This window comes from Aulostomus chinensis, chromosome 23, assembly GCF_037954235.1.
Source record: "Aulostomus chinensis isolate RoL2024-O1b breed Wild chromosome 23, RoL_Achi_v1.0, whole genome shotgun sequence".
In the NCBI taxonomy this organism is placed as follows: domain Eukaryota; kingdom Metazoa; phylum Chordata; class Actinopteri; order Syngnathiformes; family Aulostomidae; genus Aulostomus; species Aulostomus chinensis.
In genome coordinates, this window is record NC_141342.1 from 16201184 (window position 1) to 16221086 (window position 19903).

At 42.0% G+C, this 19903-nt stretch overlaps 1 protein-coding gene across 3 annotated transcripts in view; it reads right to left on the bottom strand.

Moving 5' to 3' along the window:
- The window catches only part of chst15b (carbohydrate (N-acetylgalactosamine 4-sulfate 6-O) sulfotransferase 15b), a 40787-nt gene extending 28723 nt beyond the window's left edge, over positions 1–12064 (bottom strand). The window contains exon 1 of one of the 3 annotated variants that reach the window (XM_086194452.1): positions 11812–12064. The gene's annotated coding sequence lies outside the window, so the exon portion shown is untranslated. Of the gene's footprint in view, positions 1–1524; positions 1675–11807 lie in introns of those variants that run through there. The other 2 variants (XM_086194453.1, XM_086194455.1) reach the window with 2 other exon arrangements.
- Positions 12065–19903: the final 7839 nt, after the last annotated feature.

Consider the following 19903-nt stretch of genomic DNA (forward strand, 5'->3'; position numbering starts at 1 on the left):
TGGTAAACCGCAATTTAAATGTGTTTTTATGACACATCTGCTCAACGTGTAAATACAGGATTTATTTTTGTTCGAGGTCAAAGAGGGCCATTTCAATAAAAAAAAAAAGAAGTTTTAACAACAACTGAAAAGTTTTTAGAGCGCATTCAACCTCCTCCAGTGTTTTTTTTGTTTTTTTTTTTAAGTCAAATTGACATAATGTTCATTAATAATTTATCCCAAAATGGCACGTGTTCTTCACTGATGCAAGCTGGACCTCTGCACCAAATAGGTTAAGAAAAGTGGCCTGATAGTTTTCTATAATCCTGCTAACACACTCACAAATGACTCAGTGTCTCTGGCGTGATTAAATTAATTTGCAGGAGAGTAGTCTGGTGGAAGTCTTGTCTCTGTAAAACATCGTGCAAAATGTCAAGGTAGTTCTTCCTGAACTGTTGCTGTGTTTTTGTGGCGTGTGATATGAAGGGTTACTCCTGGAACTTGAGGGGCGGTCTGATCACCTTTGTGCTTGTCCCGACTGCAGCAACCGTCCAATTAGACTCTCTCTCTGTTTCAGGGCAGTTCTGTGGAGAAAAAGATGTCTACTGGAGCTGCAGGTACTTGGAAGCCACTGATTGGTCCAGACCGTATTTGCGAGTTCAGCTTCGACTGCGACGTTCCCAACGTGCCGGAACAACGGCGACCAAATATCGATGAAGGCCAGCGATGGTTGATACGTGAAGGTTTGTGATGTCTCTTTGTATTGATGTTCCAATTTGCGTCTTTTTCCGTTTTGTGTTTTGAGCAGTAAAGTGTGCATGACTCAGTCAGTGTACAAAATAAGACATAAACCTGCCACAAACTGTATATTTTCAAACAGTTCATGCTGGCAGCAGCCATTTCGAACGGGGATCTCAGGTTCCATCAGGTATCTCAGAATTTTCTGACCAAGAACTTGGAAATTGAAGGCACCATAAAGGTTCATGTCACCCTGTGAGTTCCCTGAATTCAGAATCAGAATCACAACCAGAATCAGAAAAAGCTTTATTGCCCGGTACGATTTTATTTGTTGCAGTGCTGTTAGTGCATGCAATCCAATAAACTATTAAAAAGTACAAAAAAATATAACAATATAATATAATTCATGCCTATTAATGGAAGTATTAATAGTAGTAATCCTTCCTTCCCATCTATTTTCATTGTAGAAAGGAAAGGAAAAAAGACCTTTGAAGAGAAACGTAATAATGTAAGATATGTTTCCGCTTTGAATCCCCGCATCACAGGTTTGAGGTCCTTTAAATCAGTTTTAAATCTGCCATAACATAAAAGGACATAATCCAATTTTGAATTAAGAAATTAAATCAGCAGAAGTCAAGTAATCAGGTAGATTTATTATTCTGTGGCTCAGTGTCGCTAGTAATTAAGACATAAATTAATTGCTTAAAATAAATCACACTTAAGTCTAACGTGTGTGTGGAGGGGCGGGTAGTTAGCAGTCAATAATATGATTATATGTAATTCCTGGATTACGTGTAATTTCTGTACCTTAATACTTCATGGGTTGTTGTTGTTTTTCTTGACTATTCTGGGCAGTCTTTCTCTCATCGACACATGTTGGTTCTCTGGAGACGAATCTCTAGGAGTTGCTAAGTGATGATGATGATCTGAAATGGCTCAGGATTGGCCAAGTAGGAAGAGAGGAAGTCATTCATTAAATCAAATGAGGCTTGAAACTTTCTTTCTGATCGAGGTCCCATCAACTTAAATTGTTTACTTATCGTTCTATGATTAGAATTTGTGCACATCAGCCCCTCCGAACCCCCCCCCCCCTCCCCCCAAAAATAAAACATCTATCTCATCCTACAGTCATTAGAAATGAAGCTGTTTTTTTTCTTCTTCTTATTCGATGCAGTTAGATGCCATTTGACGCCCAGCAAGTCATCATCTAACCGGAAAAAAAGTCCGCCAAGTTATTAATGCGTGACTTATGATGAGAAGAAGCACCACAGGCTTTGATTCCTGTTTCATCTTTTTTTTTTTTTTTTTAAATCATTCTCCAGGAGATGTATAGTAATCCTGTGCAGCATTTCACACCTTGTTATAGTAATAGCCATAGCTTCATTTCAACTGCCTCCTCCCAGACGGGGGATGAGAGCACGGATTGACTGTTAGCCGATGACTGCCAAGAAAACGTGTGAATTTAAAAAGAAAAAGTTGGGGAAAAAAAATAGCTATTACCGAGTCAGTTGGCTTAATGCTTCGCCGCACAGGAGCGGGCCTGTTGCAAACAATTTTAGAGAGGTTACTCGAGGGCATCCCAGCAGATCCATAATATTAACTCACCGTGTGGATTCTCAACTTATAAGATGCTGAGCTTTATCTTCTCCGCTGCTACAGAGTACATACGGCAGCACGCTGCAATGAAGTTTGGACATACTCTTTTACAGATAGGCGGGTAGGTTAATTCTCTAAATTAAGGGTGAGCATAAAGATGTCTCTTTTTAAAATAGAGGATTAATCACACATGGGTATGTTAATTTTTAAGACTGCCAATATGTTTCACCTCTCTCACTGAAGGATCAATTACACTATAATTGAGTGTGAGGTTTAGCATAAATCTCAGTAATGCATCTGTTCAGTCCGCTCTGGAAATAGACTGTGGCAAAAAAGGAAAAAAAAAAAAAAATTAATTACAACTCTACCTGCAAGTCCTGACAAATGGTGGGAGGAGGAGAAATGTTATAACTACAGCATATCCATCTTGTTAAGTGTAAAAATGTTTCCGCTTGGCCAAGTTTATACTGGCAGCAGCTGCCTGCGTAGATATAAAACTCCAGCTCCAAATTAACTTGGCAGGGATAATCCCACAAAATGATAGCTGCAGGAATGGAAGTACAAAGTCCTTGTGACCTGGTCCAGGTCAGAGTGTGTCTCTTCACTGCCAGAACAGCCTGAAAAATATAAACAGGCCTGCAGGTGCGTCTGACACTTAAGGTGGACATTTCAAAGCTGTCTGGTAAACGGAACTCAATGTTGACCTTTGATCCCGGTCAGACATCCAGCTAGGTGGCAAGTTTTGTGTTTGCTGAGCTTGAAAGGCTTCTGCTCTCGGGCTAATTCTACTCCCCGTTATGTTGCAGTGAATTCAGAAGTCAATTTTTTTTTTCCCCCCGGGACTTTCTAAAAGTGGACATACAACGAGCCATAGAGGCACACACTGCAAACGGTTAGCTCAAAGGTAACGTAGAGTTTTGGAGCAACTCGTGAAAAGCCTGTTCTGCGTGAACATTCGTGTCAAAAGATATTTTCCAAATGTAGTAAGTAGCTGGTTGAACGACCTCACAATGTGTCGGCAAAAAAAGTTAGGAGGGAGAGCAGTGAAAAAGCAAGAATACTGCACAGATGACACTTCGGTTGACTACATCATGGGTCAGCAACCCTATTAACCCGATGGCGGAAGAGCATGAACACAAAATATCAGGGTCGAATCCAATCAGAGCCAGACTAGGATGGGCCCGGAGAAAAAATATGACCTGGAGAGCATTCGCCATACTAACATTAATCTGAGCCGGCCAGGCAGTCTCAAAGTGGGCATGATGCACGTGTGCCAACACTGAAGCTGATATCACCGCTCTTTTTGTCTTTGATGTTATCATGAATTTCGTTTTTGTTGGCATCATTTTTAAGTTGACGTCATGTAGGAAAAAAGAAAAAAACACCACGCATATTCCACTCTGATGGAACTGTATGATTGAATCAGTCACGGTGTCTTTTCATGGTCCGGTGCAACCTATGGAAATATGGACATCTGGGTCAGTCCGTGGATCGACATCATCATCCCGATATCAGTCAGTGAATAATGTCGGGATCAGCACCCGATTCCAGATCAAATCCGCCCATCGCCGCAACCCCCCCGGCCAAGACAAGTACATGCTGGAAAGACTGCGTCCACTTTATAACTCAAAGATCTCCTGATGTGTTAGGCGCCACTTTCAAGCAAAAAATGAACGGAGAAAAAAGAAATGGATCTCAGAAAGTATCTCAGTGGTTTGCTGGTCTCTTGGAGAGGAACGGCGGTGCTATTGAGAGATTTCACAGTTGCTCATTGAAAAGGTTATTGGAAAATGAACACTTCTCTGGTCTCTGCGGTACATTGTTGAGGTCCCTGTAGGTCGGTGTTGAGGCCCATTAGAGTGACATCTGGAGGACAGATACTGGGGACACGTACAACCACTAATACTGGCTCTTTCTGCTAAGCTAAGGGATTCCATGGGAACACATGAAAGCATCCATAACCCACTGGCTGAGTAAATATAGATTATAAAAGTCATGTGGCCAAAAACAGAATTGTGAATCAAATGACACAAAATAACCAGGAACTCTAAAAATGGCCAAGGCCGCATTTACTTCACTACCAAATGTGACTAGAAATATAAGTTTTTATTGCTTCAGAAAAGAGGGAAAATCTGAGAATTTATCAGAGCTCGTTTAATAATGTGACAGTGAGGGGGGGGGGGTGATCTTTACATTATTTTATAGATCCACTGATTGGTCCACCAAAGAAAATTGAAGAAAAGAACACCATTTCCCAGCTCGCATTGCTCCCTCTGTCTGCACAACAACGTTAAGCCCGAATGCATTTAATTTTCTGCAATAAAGGCAAAGAAATTCAGGATTTCTATTTGAAATTAGCTGACTGTTAAAACAGAGAACCTATCAGCTTTAGTTTATTTCTTATTCTGAGGGAATTTCAGAGCATGATCATGAACTTATTCAGTACTTTTGTTCTTATTTCCTATAATATTTCCACACAAGGAATGTTTTAAGCTCTAAATGTCACTCCTGTCATTTCAGGCCTGCCTACGCCCAACATTTCAAACGACCTATAAAATCATTTTCTCCAGTTTAAATCTCATGCAGCTGCATTTTAGTCAGTTGATATGAGGTGAGACGGATCTTCATCCAACCAGTCGGCCAAAAACACCAGATATTGTTTTTCTGGAATTACTGAGAAAAGACCAAAAAAAAAAAAAAAAAGACAGGAAACCTGCCAGAACTTGCAAAATCCCTGGATGAAATCCCACCGGGGATTTTTGCTTCACGTCCTTACCTATCTGTGTCTTCTCATATTTCTTTTCATATCACTGTTAATCATTTGCTTGGCTTATAAAGGCACGAAATGACCAAGAAAATAGTTTCCGAACGGTGATATGTTAAGTAAATAGTGACTTTCCCTGCATATGTATTATAAATCCCTTGACAGACAGCCATTAATCAAACTCCGAGCTCTTCTTGTGTGCCTGGCTCCGCCGAGGTGGCACCATCAGGTACAGATGGCGAGGGGAAACTCCAGCCAGTTTAGACGCCCATGCATCATTAATACGAGCAATGGCCCCTAACTTGGCAGTGTGAGGCAGCACTCCCGGGTTGCCAGATTCACCTTTTTACTCATCATCTCAAAGTCACATTTACACAGAGCATCTAAACAGTTTGAAACTGAAACAGATACCGAAAACAAGCTCTTTTTTTTTTTTTATTCATTCATTTTTCATACCGTGCTCTCACATCGGCTCTTGCACTTAGTGATCCACATACAACAGTTTATGAAGCGTTTTTATGCCTCGGCGCTGGCGGCAGCTGTGGCTGGAGGACCTACGTGTCAGGTTGTCTGTTCAAATCAGCCTTGTCACATTTCAGGAAAGCCTTCGGCCAGTTTCTTCAAATTTGCTACGAATGTTCACTTCAAGTCAAGAAGGAACTGTTTGGATTTTACATATCAAAGGTCAGTGACTGAACAATTTTGGTCAGAACTTAAGAATTCACAAAAAATGCCTCAAAGCATGAAATTAAGAAGTTATGACATTTCATATGCAAGGTCAAAGATCACGATAATGAAACACCATATTGTTCTCCAACAACTTTGCTCTGGCCATTGTTCTTTGCCATCTCAGAAATGGGTTTGTTCCATTTTGCCCCCCCCCCCCCTAAAAAAAGAAACTCTAAATCTAGATTACATATTGTATACATATATGTCTTGATAAACATGCGTGTAAACTTGGCCCAAGGCTTCCCATGCAAGGTAGGAAATCTAGACTACGTTACATACGTAATTGTGTCCTGTATGTAGTCAGGCTACAGATTATACAATCTGTACGTGGAAACAAAAAAGCGAAAATGATCGTTTGCAAGCTGGAATCTACATTTAATAAAGGTTCTAATGTATGACAGATTCTATACAATGATCGGGGTCTCGTGCGTCGCGCACACTTCCGAGGCAAGGCTAAGGACAACCGGAAAGACAAGTAAATGCGCAAGATGTCGAACTGTTTTCAGGAGGCGATAACTTTACAAAAAACTTCCATGCAAGTCATTCTGGAGATAAAAGCAGATTAATGTCCGTCAGCTATGTTAACTTAATGACTACGAGCTCGTCAATCACGCTGACAAATATACCCTCGGACTGCTGCCTCACAAAGAAAGCATCTTTTAGAGTGGTGTCTCCTCCACATCCACATAAATTCTGCCTGCTGATCCACGATTCCCATACAAAATGGAACCTCGTCGGAGGATCCATCCATCACGGGGGCCCCTGCGTGCACCATTATTTTCCAAGTCCAACTCCCAACACTTGAGCACAGCCGGATGCTATCTCCAGGACTGATCATCGCGTCTAAAACTGGAGCCTGCTGTCACATAGATGTGAGCTCGCCACAACAGCAGTCTAACTATGAAACATTTATGCAACAAAGGGTTGCTGGTGACAGGCGTATAGCTAAAGATGGCATCTTTAAGAGCTGACATGTTTTTGAGAGGCTGCTGAATAGCGTAGGACTTCCTTTTAAATATACAAGCGGCACAGAACAAAATCGCATCTGACAGCTGATGTGTTTGTGTCGATGCATAAATATTGCATACTGATGAGCTAGATGTGTGTAGGTAGTTCCACCATTTGCATTTGTTACCATCCGTATCTGTAACGAACAATATTTTGCATGATTCTGCATCGATTAATCTGTCAATTCTTATTCGTATACGCATGTCAGTGCCAAAGAGCAGATACAAAAAAACATTCATGTTCCCAGAACCCAACTTAACAAATTCTAATTGCTTGTTTTGTCTTGCAAAGGCTCGATGGATACAGGATTTCTGTGGGAGATGCTGATATTAGCAAGTGAGCAAATTCCAACTTTGAGATCTTGGCCAAAACACATGTTTGTTTTTTTGTTGTTTTTAATCCCCGATACTTTATTAACAAACGCTGTGACAAAGTTATGTCATCGTGGCATTTCCCAGCTAAAAAAACCCCGCCTCTCGCCTGAAGGCTGCTGGGATAGGCTCCCCCCACGACCCTTAACAGGATAAGAGGTAGAAAATGGATGGATGGATGTCAACAATGATGTCAGTGTAATGAAAAAGAAAGTTTATATATGATTGGAGAACATAGCAGGCACACAAAAAAAACCCCGCTGCTACCGATACCTGTGATAGGCCATTATTGGCTAATATGAACTGTCACACCCTGATGTCAACCAGGTTCTACTAAAAAGGCGGAGCAGGAAGAGGCAGGGAAGCGGCTGAACCCAGTATCCCCTATGTTTGGTTGACGAATAATCGATTAGAACTCGTCACAAAAATGTTGCCAGCTAGTTTTTCAGTTATGTGCCGAGTCATTCCAGAACTGATCAATCATCTTTAAGCGGGCCAGGGTGTCTGACCCAGAGGTAAACTTCCAAATATTGACGACAAGGCAACAATTAGGGCAGCAAATAACGACCATGTTCATCATCGATTAATCAGTCCATTATTTCCATGAATAATCAAATAATCAAGTCTAAAAGACACTCACGTGTTCAAACTTCTTTTGTCTGTCTTACAATTCAAAATTCATCCTTTTCTGTTGCAAAAAAAACCCACAGAAAAACTGCTTTTATTCATGGTCTGGCAATTGTTTGCTTTGGGGAAAAAAAAGACTCAAATAATGAGTCAATTATCAAATAATTGGTGAGTCATTTTCTTTAACTGCATCTCTGTGCATCCTCTATCATCTACCAATACCACCATGTACCATTTATGTATGTTTTTTGGGGGGATCCAGCATGTAAAAAGATCAATTCTGACATCTTTTGGGTAAATTATAAGGCGGTCAATAATCCTTTCGGTCGAGATACTGAAGAGGATGACATTTTTAGTGTGTGTTCGACACTGCCTGCATGCGTGTGTGTGTGTGTGTGTCCCAAGAGCCCTGCTGAGCTACACATAGCAGCCCCCCACTTGACACTAAGCTTCCTGCAGCAGTGACTGAAATAAAAGACCCCTAAAAGAGAGGTCAAATGCCTCATTTGAGAAACACAGACTGCAGCTTCAGGCTCCCGGGCTGAAAGAAGGAGACGTAACCCAAAGAGGGGGGAAAAAAGGTGTCAGAGTTATCAGAGCAGGGCAAAGAATGTGTGAGTCACGGGGAAAATGAAGGAATATCTAAAGGACTGGTCAGAGGTTTTCGAGATGAGACACTGTCGGTTCTCTCGTCTGGTGCAAGAGAACGTGTTCTCGGTAAATTCAGGAAACATGGAGCGAAAAACATTACTGGCAGCAAATCAAGTCGAGCAGCACGATGTTTATTCATTCTTGCTTCTGATTTCTAGTAAATTTTGATAAATTATAACGCATCCGGGAGTAAATATGACTTTCAAACAAGGACTTTGATCAAGATTTAATGGGGAGGCGATAAAGGCTCCATTTGAAAATTAAAAATGTTTGAATAAACAAGAAACAGCAGACAATTCCCATGAAAGTTTGGACGATCCTCTTAAAAGCTGATCCATCCGTTTAAGTCACCCTCCCCCTGAAAACACACAAGCAAGAGCACCCCAGCTTTCTCTTGAACTCACACTGAGACACACCAAGGATACATTTCATCACTGTCACCATCTAATGACTTTAAATCCATGAATCTGAAAAGGGCAACAGTTCTGTGCATGTTTCCCCACCACTTTTCATGATGCAGCCGCCTTAAAAAGGGCATTTTCATCTAATTCCCTGAGATAACCTCTACAATTTCAATTGAATTGCCTTCCCCCTGAGGGATCTTCAACACAGATCTCAATAACAAAGGCTTTTCCTCTTTGTCTTTATTGCAATAATTAAGAGTCTGCTGCTGGTCTGGAGCTGAAAGTAAGCCACTAGAATCTCTGATGAAAATCAAAGATGGCAAACGCATCCTAAAAGGTTGACTCTCCACTGTGATCGCATTTACATGTAATCAAAGTTCAGCAGAACCACATTTTCATAATTAACAGCAGAGTTGTAACATAAATATTATTCATGGTTCTGTCTCTCTCTCTCGCTCTCTTTTTTCTTTTTATGAAGCCCAAAGCGTGACTTCCCATGCAGATTTTGACAGCATGTGGCCGGCAATGAATGTGATTCATTGTTTATTAACTTTTAAGTTCCTTTTAAATGAATTCTTCATCACGCCGACGAGAAACTTTAACGCCGCATCTAAATCAAGAAGGAGCAGCCTGAAATATTACAGCTCAACCCGTGTCGGACGTTGCAGTTTATCAAAGCGCTGCACTGAAATCTGTGGTTGGAGAGATGAAACGAAAACAAAACAAAGCGCCTGCTAGAGGCCACGCACACGACACCCCGTCGCGGCGTTTAAATCATTCTAATCATGCATCTCGCTCACTGTATCATAATATATTGCGGCGTGAAAGAGAATCCCCGCCATTCAGAACGCCCACGTCTCTCCATCCCACTCAGACTCTGTGTCAACTTCCAAGCAAGCAGTTACACTCTCCGACATCTCTCTCTCTCTCTCTCTCTCTCTCTCTCTCTCACATATTTTGGGTGTCTTGCCACAACGTGTTATAAAGCCTGAATCATTTTCAAATTAGTGGTTCACTCGGCCAACTAACGATCCTTTTCATGACTGATTATGTTTTGTTTTTTTAATTTTATGAATACATGAATTGTTCAGTCAGGAATGTAATGTGAAGAAAAACCAACGACCCCCCCCCCCAAAAAAAACCTACAAAAAGCATAAATCATAATCTCCCCAGGGGGCTAAGCTGATACCTCCAAAATATCCTGTTTTTGTTTTTGTTTTTTTTGTGTCTGATGAACAGTTAAGGACACATAAACATAACTTGAAGAAAAGCATCATTCTTCTATATGAGAAGCTGCGATGATATTTGAGTACTTTTTCCGCCACTTTTACTCATATGAAGTTATTTTTGAAACCCTCAAGGCAGGTCGCTAGCGCTCGCCTTATTGAACGCTCAGATACAGCAATTAAAACCCCTTGTATTCCTCCGCACATGAAACTAGAGAGAGAGGTTAAAGTGACGCCAGCCAGCGTGAGGGCATGTCCCAGCAATTAACTAAAAGGCATTAGCCCTCAAATGAAACGAGAGCATGTCGTAGAGATGTGTTTATGAGGTGAGAAAGACTGTTTAGGAGGGAAAGGGAGGGTGATGTCGTGAGGCAGAGAGCAAGCGATGACCCCCCCAGAGCAGGAATACACTTCTCACGACACAAAACGATGTAAATGTGGTCCGAGCCGGCAAAAAATATCCACTGCTGATCAAAGTTTGTATTTTTTTGAATAAAATCTTTCTAGGAAAACATAGTCGATTTGTGTCAGTATTAGATTTGTGGTGATGCCGTTTATAACGCATGCATTTTCATCCCTTTTTGTTGATCATGCTGTCTTGAGGTTTGGAACTGGCGACGTGTCTGCACATCGATAGATTTATAATCCCTTTAGCTGGAGATGCACCGATACATATTTTTTCACATCTGAGCCTGTATTCGCTGATACTGAATCCAGAGTTCTTCTTTTTTTTTTCCCCCTTCATTATTATTGTTTTTGACATTATGTTTCAGGTTACAACATGAAGCTGTGGAAAATGAGATTTTATTTCATCAAAATTAGATCCAACAACTAGAAAACAACCTCATAATACTTTACATTTCAACATATTCCAACGCGGTTTATTTGAGCCGTATCTATGGGATCCGTTCATCAAGCTACGGAATTGACTCCAGATTGGCAGCATCATTCCAGATAATCTGATCAGCACCCATATTCTGATATTCTACCTCTAATTAAGAACCTGGTTTATTATACTGTTTCATATATTTGGGGGGACCACAATGTCCTAGAAGAGCAGATATATATATATATTTATATATATATTTATATATAAGAAATAAATCAAGTCCCCGTTGATGGGTTAGAGCTGCAGGCTGAGGTCTGGTGTCTCAGGTATAGGACAAAGAGGGAAGAGGACCACTCCATGCCTCCGGGGGCTTCCTCTGCTCCGATTGGTCAGTGGGAAATCCTTTTGTTTTGGCTCTCACGGTTGAAGAGCCAAGCAACCTACTGCAAGCAAAGGAGACAAATATTCCTGCACAATCACTAAATATGAGCCCCATGTTCAACTGCTGAATAGGTTCTCCCCTAATACGCTGCATAGCAGCGACTCGAAAGATTGCAGCTGTCCGCCACTTTTAACTGATTAGAAGTGAGTAAACTCTTCAGTTGGGGTAAAATACATAGTGACCCATTCATTCTCTACGGGGCAGCGGGCTCCTCGCCGCTGAATGGAGCCCGTTATATTGGCGAGGGCTCCGGTGTAATACAGCGCACCCACAGTCAAATCACCCAAGAAACTTTTCCATTTCTTCAGAGACACAGTCATGCAACCGAGGGCATGAACTTCAACGGCAGGGAACAACAACAGAGAACAGCAAAACCTAAAAAAAAGATTCAAATTAATTAAAAAAAAAAGAAAAGAAAAGCATGATATGGGAATAAAACAAACCTACCAGGAGTTTCTTCTCGGAGCCGGCAGCGCTCACACGACCTCCCGTATCAAACAACTTCTTATTACCGGCTGGTTTATTTCCATTCCGTTCACCGGTCAATCGATGACTGGCATTTTAACTCCGTGTGATTGATGTGTTCCTCCCTCGCTGGTGGTTACATGTGAACTAAATAATTCTCAGCGCTGTGTCAGTCTCTCTGTCTCCCTTCTGCTCCTTTAACGCTCCCGATGTGAACGCCGGGAGTCAGCCTCTCTCTACCCCCCCTCTCTTTCTCTCTCTATCTCTCGCCATAATGGGGAGGAGCGGGGCGGGTGGAGGGAGGGAGGGAGGTGGTGGTTTTGGTCCTGGTGGCGGGTGTTGAATGGGGGAGGGAGGAGAGCAGGGGTCCTTTCCTAAGAACCTATAATCCATGCAGCAGAAACCTCCATGACAGGAATAAACATCATAAAACATTCATTTAAAGGGTCATTTCACACAAATTGAATAAACTCATCTTTATACCCTAATGCTGCTAAATTTTCTACCACATGGTTGTGGTAGCTTGACTCAAGTCTACATGCTTTTGGTTTCCACCGAACACAATCTGGCAACAAAAGCCAGATCCTTGCTAAGACTTTCCATTTAGTTGGTCACCCCCCCCCCCCGTAGTTCTTGTACTGTATTCCTACTTTTACAAAGCGAATTCACCCCACCAAGCTGGTCATCGCTTCACCCACTATGTGCTTCCTCCATCACGTGAGGTCACATCATTTCACTAGACGGTGAGGAATTTCACCAGGGGGGATGTAGTGCATGGGAACAACCAGAGGAGGCGCTAGTGCTGGAGACCAGGGGGTATCCAGCCTCTTACCTGGAGACACAACCAATTACTTGTTTTGGTCTGCACATGCTCTGTTTGTTTGTTTTTAACCAAAAACCCCAGTAATGGCGTGACTCGAAAGCTAACTAGAATGTGTCTGGTCCCAAAATCTTGTGCCTTCCTGCCCCCAGATTCTGCATTTAAAAGGAGAATTTTTTCATACGTGTTAACTGATTCTATCTATAAATTGTGTTTTTGTTTAATTGTCAAGCATTTTTTTTGTTGTGACGAGAAAAAGGAAACGTGCCTCAGGTGTGTTTCTATCAAGTGGTTTTACGCAGATAAAAACAAAAAAAAAATCAGTGCTGCCAGAGGATGGCAGTAAAGGCAAAGTGACGCACGGCTGTGGCTGTGAGAAAGACAGTAGAAGAAGAAGAAGAAGAGCAAGGATTAGCAAGATTAGTGAGGCGACTGGAGGAAATTATCTTCAGACATGATGAATTGTTCTCCGCTAGGGCGTGTTGCTGCTGTCTGGAGACAAAATTGTTTTGTGATTTTGCCATTTCATCAAGCTTTTTTAAGAGGATACTTCACAATTTGCTTCAAAGTACACCAATGGAAAGATAACTTATGATATATATTAGTTGTACAGAATCATCTTATGAGCTCTTCAGGCTAATTTATCTGCACTCATACTCTGTTAGCTGTCGCCTCTCGACCTCGTCTTGATTTGCGATTCATATCGTAACCTAACGTCCAAGGGGAGCAGGTCGTCCTGATCCAGATATCTGCATTCTGTCCACACTAGAAGCTCTAAAACCTGCCCTTTGACACCAAGCCGAAGGGTTTGAGATCTGTATTTTTCAGCCTCGCCGTCGGGTGTCCACCTCTGCAATGCAGATTTAATTCATTTCCTCCAGCACAGAAATGTGCCTGAAACCAGCTGTCAGAAACACCTTTGATTTAAACCAAGACAGAGCAACACTTGAAACCAGAGACCCTAAGGGGACAGGAGCTAAATATGATATGAATTTAAGTTCCTTGTGCTCACCAGAATCTACCTGGACCAGATAGTTTCTCTAATTCTTTTTCTTTTTTTTCACCTTAGGGGGCGTCTCTAAAGAGCTCCCTTAAAACTGTCAAAATTTTGGACAAACGCTTTCTTGCACATATCATAAAATGTCTTCTCACGAGGGGGGGGGGGGGGGATCTGCTGGATGATCCTCTATCAGCTACATGACCCATCAAATGAGGGCTTGACTGGCTTCCTTTGGGTTTTGCCTCTTATTTGTTGGTGCTCCTGTTTATGCCACGCAAGAAAAAAGTGGAAAAAAAAGGTATTTCATATAACAAATTACTCAAATATTTCAATTCAAGCCTTCAGACTGCTGTATCTGGTGGAGAACCTGAAACGCCTCGATTCTAACGAGAATTACCAGTTATTTTGGCATCATGGCTACAGGATGACTCCATCATTCCTAAAAAATATTTAGATATTTTGTCTTTTGAATCCACGATTGTCCAGTTCTGAGAAATATTTTCCTATATGTGCATAAGAATGTCTTTTTTTTTATCACCGCAAACATTTCATGCTCTGAATATAAAAACCTCATATTGTCCATGCCTGTTTTGGACTGTTATTAGATTACTGTGGCGTGTGTGTGTGTGTGTGTGTGTGTGTGTGTGTGTGTGTGTGTGTGTGTGTGTGTGTGTGTGTGTGTGTGTGTTTGTTTGTGTGTGTGTGTGTGTGTGTGTGTGCGTGTGTGCGTGCTTGTGTGTGGATGGAGGGGCTGCTTTAAGGGGAGTGACAGTGGGGGAGGGGACAGGGGCCACCAAGACAGCTGCTGCCTCACTGGCTGGTTATTCAGACCATTATGGCAAAGAAGGATTTATAGGAGGCCACATGTCAGTTTGTTAGGTTGCTCATGCTTTGCCGAGGAGCTGAGTTAGTGGGGGCTTCTGTGACTAATGATAACAAGTTATTCCAGGTCCAGACTAGAGAACGTGAAGGCAAATGTTGTATTTATCTGTCTAAATCATCTCTGACAGGGAGGAGAGGACAGGATATATGGAGGAAGATTCATTAGGATTAACCAGCTGCATGAAGCTGGACTGAGATGTGGCTGCAATACGCTCAAATTAGGGAGGTTTCACTAACATAGGCTTGAAAAATATGTTTGCTTTCCTGAAAGCAGCGTAGAATATGTCTGGCGTCGTGTGTCGGTTCAGGGGAGCTGCAGAAGTAGCACTCTGAATGTTCCTATATGCTGGGGTTCAGCTGATGGTCAGGTGGTGCTGGAGGAGGGTGTAGTGTTATCATTATTACGTTATCATTCGTCTTGTTTCAAATTAATCAGCCAGGCTGGAAAAGGACACAGGAATATTTCCATCAACTGGTTGGTAATGAATAAACTTGGCTCTGCATATTGTGTTTTCGTCAGTAGATGGCACCATAGGTAACCTCACACGTGATTGCAACAAATACAGCAGAAGAAGACATTTTGACCATGGATAAGCCCCCCAAAAAAATGTAGATTTCAGAACAAAAGTCAAACGTCGTTGGTAGACTGTTGTTGTTGTTGTTGTTGTTTTGCCTTATTAGGTAAAAATTGAACCCTAACTCAGAAACGGAACGTGCCAGGGTGCCTATATCAGTGGAGGGTTGTTTTTGAGGAGGCGGCTGATACAAACCAAGCCGTAACTCCAGAGCTGAACGTGTTAGAAGGCCCATAATCTGAATTTTTATTATCCCGAGACAGAGTGGAATGTGCGTGCAAAATTTGGGGCAAATTGCCAGCTGACCAATTTTCACCAAAACTCTAAGCCCAGTAACTCCAGAACAGAATGTGCTTGAAAGCTCATATTCAGAGTTCTTAATCCCGAGATGGAGCAGAACGCGTGTGCAATGTTTAGGGCAAAATGCCAGAGAACCGATCTTCACCAAAAACCCACTATGCCTCTGGGTGATAAAGTTGGAATTCAAGGTTGTGGCAAAATGTTTTTGGACCTCACAGCCTCAGATTTTTTTTTTTTTTTTCAAAATTGGCGACTAGCAATTTCTCTTCAAAATTTCCTCTCATCCTCATGATTATGATATTGCGATAGTCTGAATATCAGCTCTCCAGCATATCACATTCCCACATTGTGTCTCGTTTTGTACCTGGGAGTTTCATGTTGACGAATTACTTTGTAGTTGGTCTTTCATGTCAGCAGGAACATTACATGCAGTGCTGAGACAACAATGATCGGTACACCAAGAAAGATGCCACAGTGGCTGAAACTCCCTGTTGGACGGGTTGATGATTTGCCGCCTCAAAGCTTCATCGAGAAAAAGAATTTCCATTTCCCGTTTTTTTTTGTTGTTGTTTTTTTTGTCTCAGTTAAGGTCAAAGGTCATCAAGCCTTTCCTGTACTGGAATCTCAGCTTTCACAGACCTAGCATTCAATCCACTGATATGATTTCTGTTTTGAAATCATGTCTTGAGACTTGCTTTTTTTCCCCTCCCTGACATTATCTCGGTTGTGCAACAGTGTGATGATGAACTTATTTTAAAAATTGATGCTTTACTTTTTTCCCCCAATTAGCGAGAATTCATTTGCGAATGTCTGATAAGGTATGTTATGTGATTTTGTTTTGAAAATAACAGAATTATGATGACTTTAGTCTGTTTTTCCGGGCCGTGCCGGTGGTGCAGTGGTGAGCAAAACCTTCAAAATTAACAATGCCACTTCAATAGTGACTCCTTCTCAGTTATAGTTCCATGAATTTCTACTAAAGACGCAATTAGCGACAAGTCACAAATCCTGTATATTGTGGATTGTTTTTCATAGGAAAGGATTTTCAGTCGTAGATTACCACGCTGGGCGGCACGGTGGTGCAGTGGTTAGAGGTGTCACCTCACAGCAAGAAGGTTCCGGGTTCCAGCCCCGGCTGGAGCACGGGATCTTTCTGTGTTTGCTTGTTCTCCCTGTACCTGTGTGGGTTCTCTCCGGGTTCTCCAGCTTCCTCCCACAGTCCAAAGACATCAAGAGGGGACGAGGCTGATTGATACTCTAAATTGACCGTAGGTGTGACTGTGAGTGTGAATGGTTGTCTGTCTCTATGTGTTGGCCCTGTGATGGACTGGCGACCCATCCAGGGTGAACCGCAGCTCTTCAAAGAATAGTGGAAAACAACTGGCAAAATTTAGGGACTTCCCTGTTTCCATCAACCTTTTCAATCGCAATACTTCAAACTATGTTAATGGAAGCAGTACTACTGAAGTTTCAAATGAAGTCTGAGTACATCACAACCTCCCGAAAGTTAAAATCTATCAAGATATTTTCTGAATTTTCTCTCACCTCCTTGCATGTGCTCTCAGTGTTTGGAGCTGTCAGGGTCAGCGTACCTACTTACTGTTTCCCAGCATGAGTGTGTATGTCCTTTCACTTATTGCAATAAACAAGCAGCCTGAGGGCGGTAGGAGAGCCTCAAGAATTTCATCTCCTCACGATATTCACTCAGTGAGAAGACGGCCCGCTCCCACTCCCTTGAGAATTATCTCAGTCTAATCGACCTTTTGCGAAAGTCTTCAATGCTGTCAACCACAACGCCGATGATGATGATGATGATGATGATGATGATGACGACGATGATGGTGAAGTGGGTTTGTTATGGCTGTTATTCTCTACTGCAAGTCATCCAGAGCACATGAGTCACCGTGCCTGCAGTCTTCCCCACGTTTGCAGTCTGACAGTCCTCACAGTATCAGCCCGTCTCAACCCACCCCCACCCCCACAGCGATGAAAGCCTGGTGAAAACCACTGAAAAAGGAAACGAATATAAAACTTGCTTGTCAGTGTGTTGCGAGCGTCGTGTCAGGCTGACGAGCTCTGCAGCTTGTTCCTGAGACCTTTGTGTCACGTTCACGCCTATTCTGGAAAAGGGAAAACAGATACTCGCACTGGTACTTTGGGTCTTTTCAGTTTGGCCTTCAATAGTTTTCCGCTTGTTTTTTTTTTTAATGTCAGAGAAAGATAGAAGGTGTTTCATGCCTTTAAATCATTACTTCAGTTTTGGCTTGTAAACGAAAATCTCTGTGTGACAGTTTTCAATTTTTTTTTTCTCAAAAATTTGATCAGAATTCTCTAACTCTCTACTCTAATATAAATAATATTCATGAGCTTTTATTTTGTAGTGAAAATGACTCTTGATGTGATTCCATAATGAACTTGTCCAGGAGACTAACATCCCTCCGAGGATCTGTGATATTTCCGTGACTGTGGACTGAGAGGAGGATCCATAGCGAGAGGAACAGAGCGAGCGCCCCCCCCCCCCCCCCCCGCGGCTCCTCTGAAGAGGGGCGTTTTTCTGAATAACTCACGGCTGAGATCCAACACAGCTCAGGATGCTCTCAGGCTCTCTGTTACTGACGGAAAGTCATGAGCACTGAAGCCACTGAACGACATCTGCAGCTGTTTGTTTATTTATTAATTCATATAAAACCACAATCTTTCCCTGGGTGGTTTTCTCATCCTAACCACATCTTAACCACTGCGTTGTCACAGTAAAACATTACGTTTTGCATTTTAATTAAAAGGAACTTCCTGCATTTTGCAAGCGTACTTGTGGTCCAGATAAACTTTATTATCCCCTCGTGCCCTTCATTATGCAGCCAGCAGTGATAAAAACCAAAAATAAATAGACACTGAACTGCTAGCCACACGTGTATAACTTTTCATACAATAACATTAAATTTTTTTAAGTGACAATGCATCGCACAGTCTCTGGGAGTGTTTGTATTCTGCATAATAAGAAGAGTTTAAAATTTTGGGCAGCCAAAATTCAGACAGTAGAAATTAGAAATATCGTCCACAGACAGCTGTTATTGAAAAGACGTGTGATTAAAAATCCCGCTCAGGGGTCGTTTTTAAGTGAAAAGTGATTATTTCAAATCATTTCCACTGTCGTGAAAAAGAGGTGACGTATCTTAATGTTGTCCTTCGCGCAAACGTGTTTGTGTGTGTTTTCAGGGGCTCAGGCACCATGCGGTTCTCTCCTGCCTGAGCATTACTCATCTCTCCCTCCATGTTGTGTGTGTCAAGGTGATTACACTCCGGCCGTAATGATTTTTGTACAAGCTATTCAGCACAAATGTAAGAGCTGAACAAAGACCGTGGCATGCAATCTCAGAAATGGAAAAATGGCGTTATGAAGAAATACCGCTCTAAAAGGGTAGCTCTGCCTTACAATCAATATTCACCCATTTTCAGCTTCAAGATGCCGGAAAATGTCCAATATGTACAGAAAAATTATCTTAAAATCTGTCAGGTTTCTAATTATTCTCCTTTTCTAGCTCATCTTCCATACCGTCACCGAATTAAAAACCTCCAACCGAGGTCCTCAAAAAATTTTCCTCACTTTCCCATTCTTATTCATACAGTTTGAAAAATTCTGATAAGCTAAATTAAAACACCACAAAGAAAAACAAAACCTTCAATATTAGTAATGCCACTTCAGTAGTGACTCCTTCTCAGTTATAATTCCACGGATTACTACTAAAGTCACAAATCCTGTATATTGTGGATTGTTTATCATAGGAAAGGATTTTCAGTCGTAGATTATCACGCTGGGCGGCGCGGTGGTGCAGTGGTTAGAGGTGTCGCCTCACAGCAAGAAGGTTCTGGGTTCAAGTCCCAGCTCCAGCACGGGATCTTTCTGTGTGGAGTCTGCATGTTCTCCCTGTTCCTGTGTGGGTTCTCTCCGGTACTCCAGCTTCCTCCCACAGTCCAAAGACATCAAGAGGGGACGAGGCTGATTGATTCTCTAAATTGACTGTAGGTGTGACTGTGAGTGTGAATGGTTGTCTGTCTCTATGTGTTGGTCCTGTGATGGACTGACGACCCATCCAGGGTGAACCCTGCCTCTCGCCTGAAGGCTGCTGGGATAGACTCCACCACCATGACCCTTGGAGAAAATGGATGGATGAATGTATTATCACACTATTGTTTGTTGTATTTTGGATTTGGATTTTTGTGGTAGGGTTTATCGGTAAAATGTGAATATATAGTTATAAATCTCTTAACTTTTTTAAAACCTGAGAGAAGTCAAAAGTCAGAGTACTAGATTTGTATTTGATATTGGCTAAAACTGTTTGGAAAAATATAGCAAAACCCACTTATGGCTTGACACGGAGCGGGAGAAATGTGCTACCACCCGTTTATGTTCAGGAATCAGAGGTTCCTCTGAGTTCAGATGAGTCAAGATGAATGTTTTTAGCAAAGATCAAAAGAGGTGGTGGTGGGGGTGTTGAA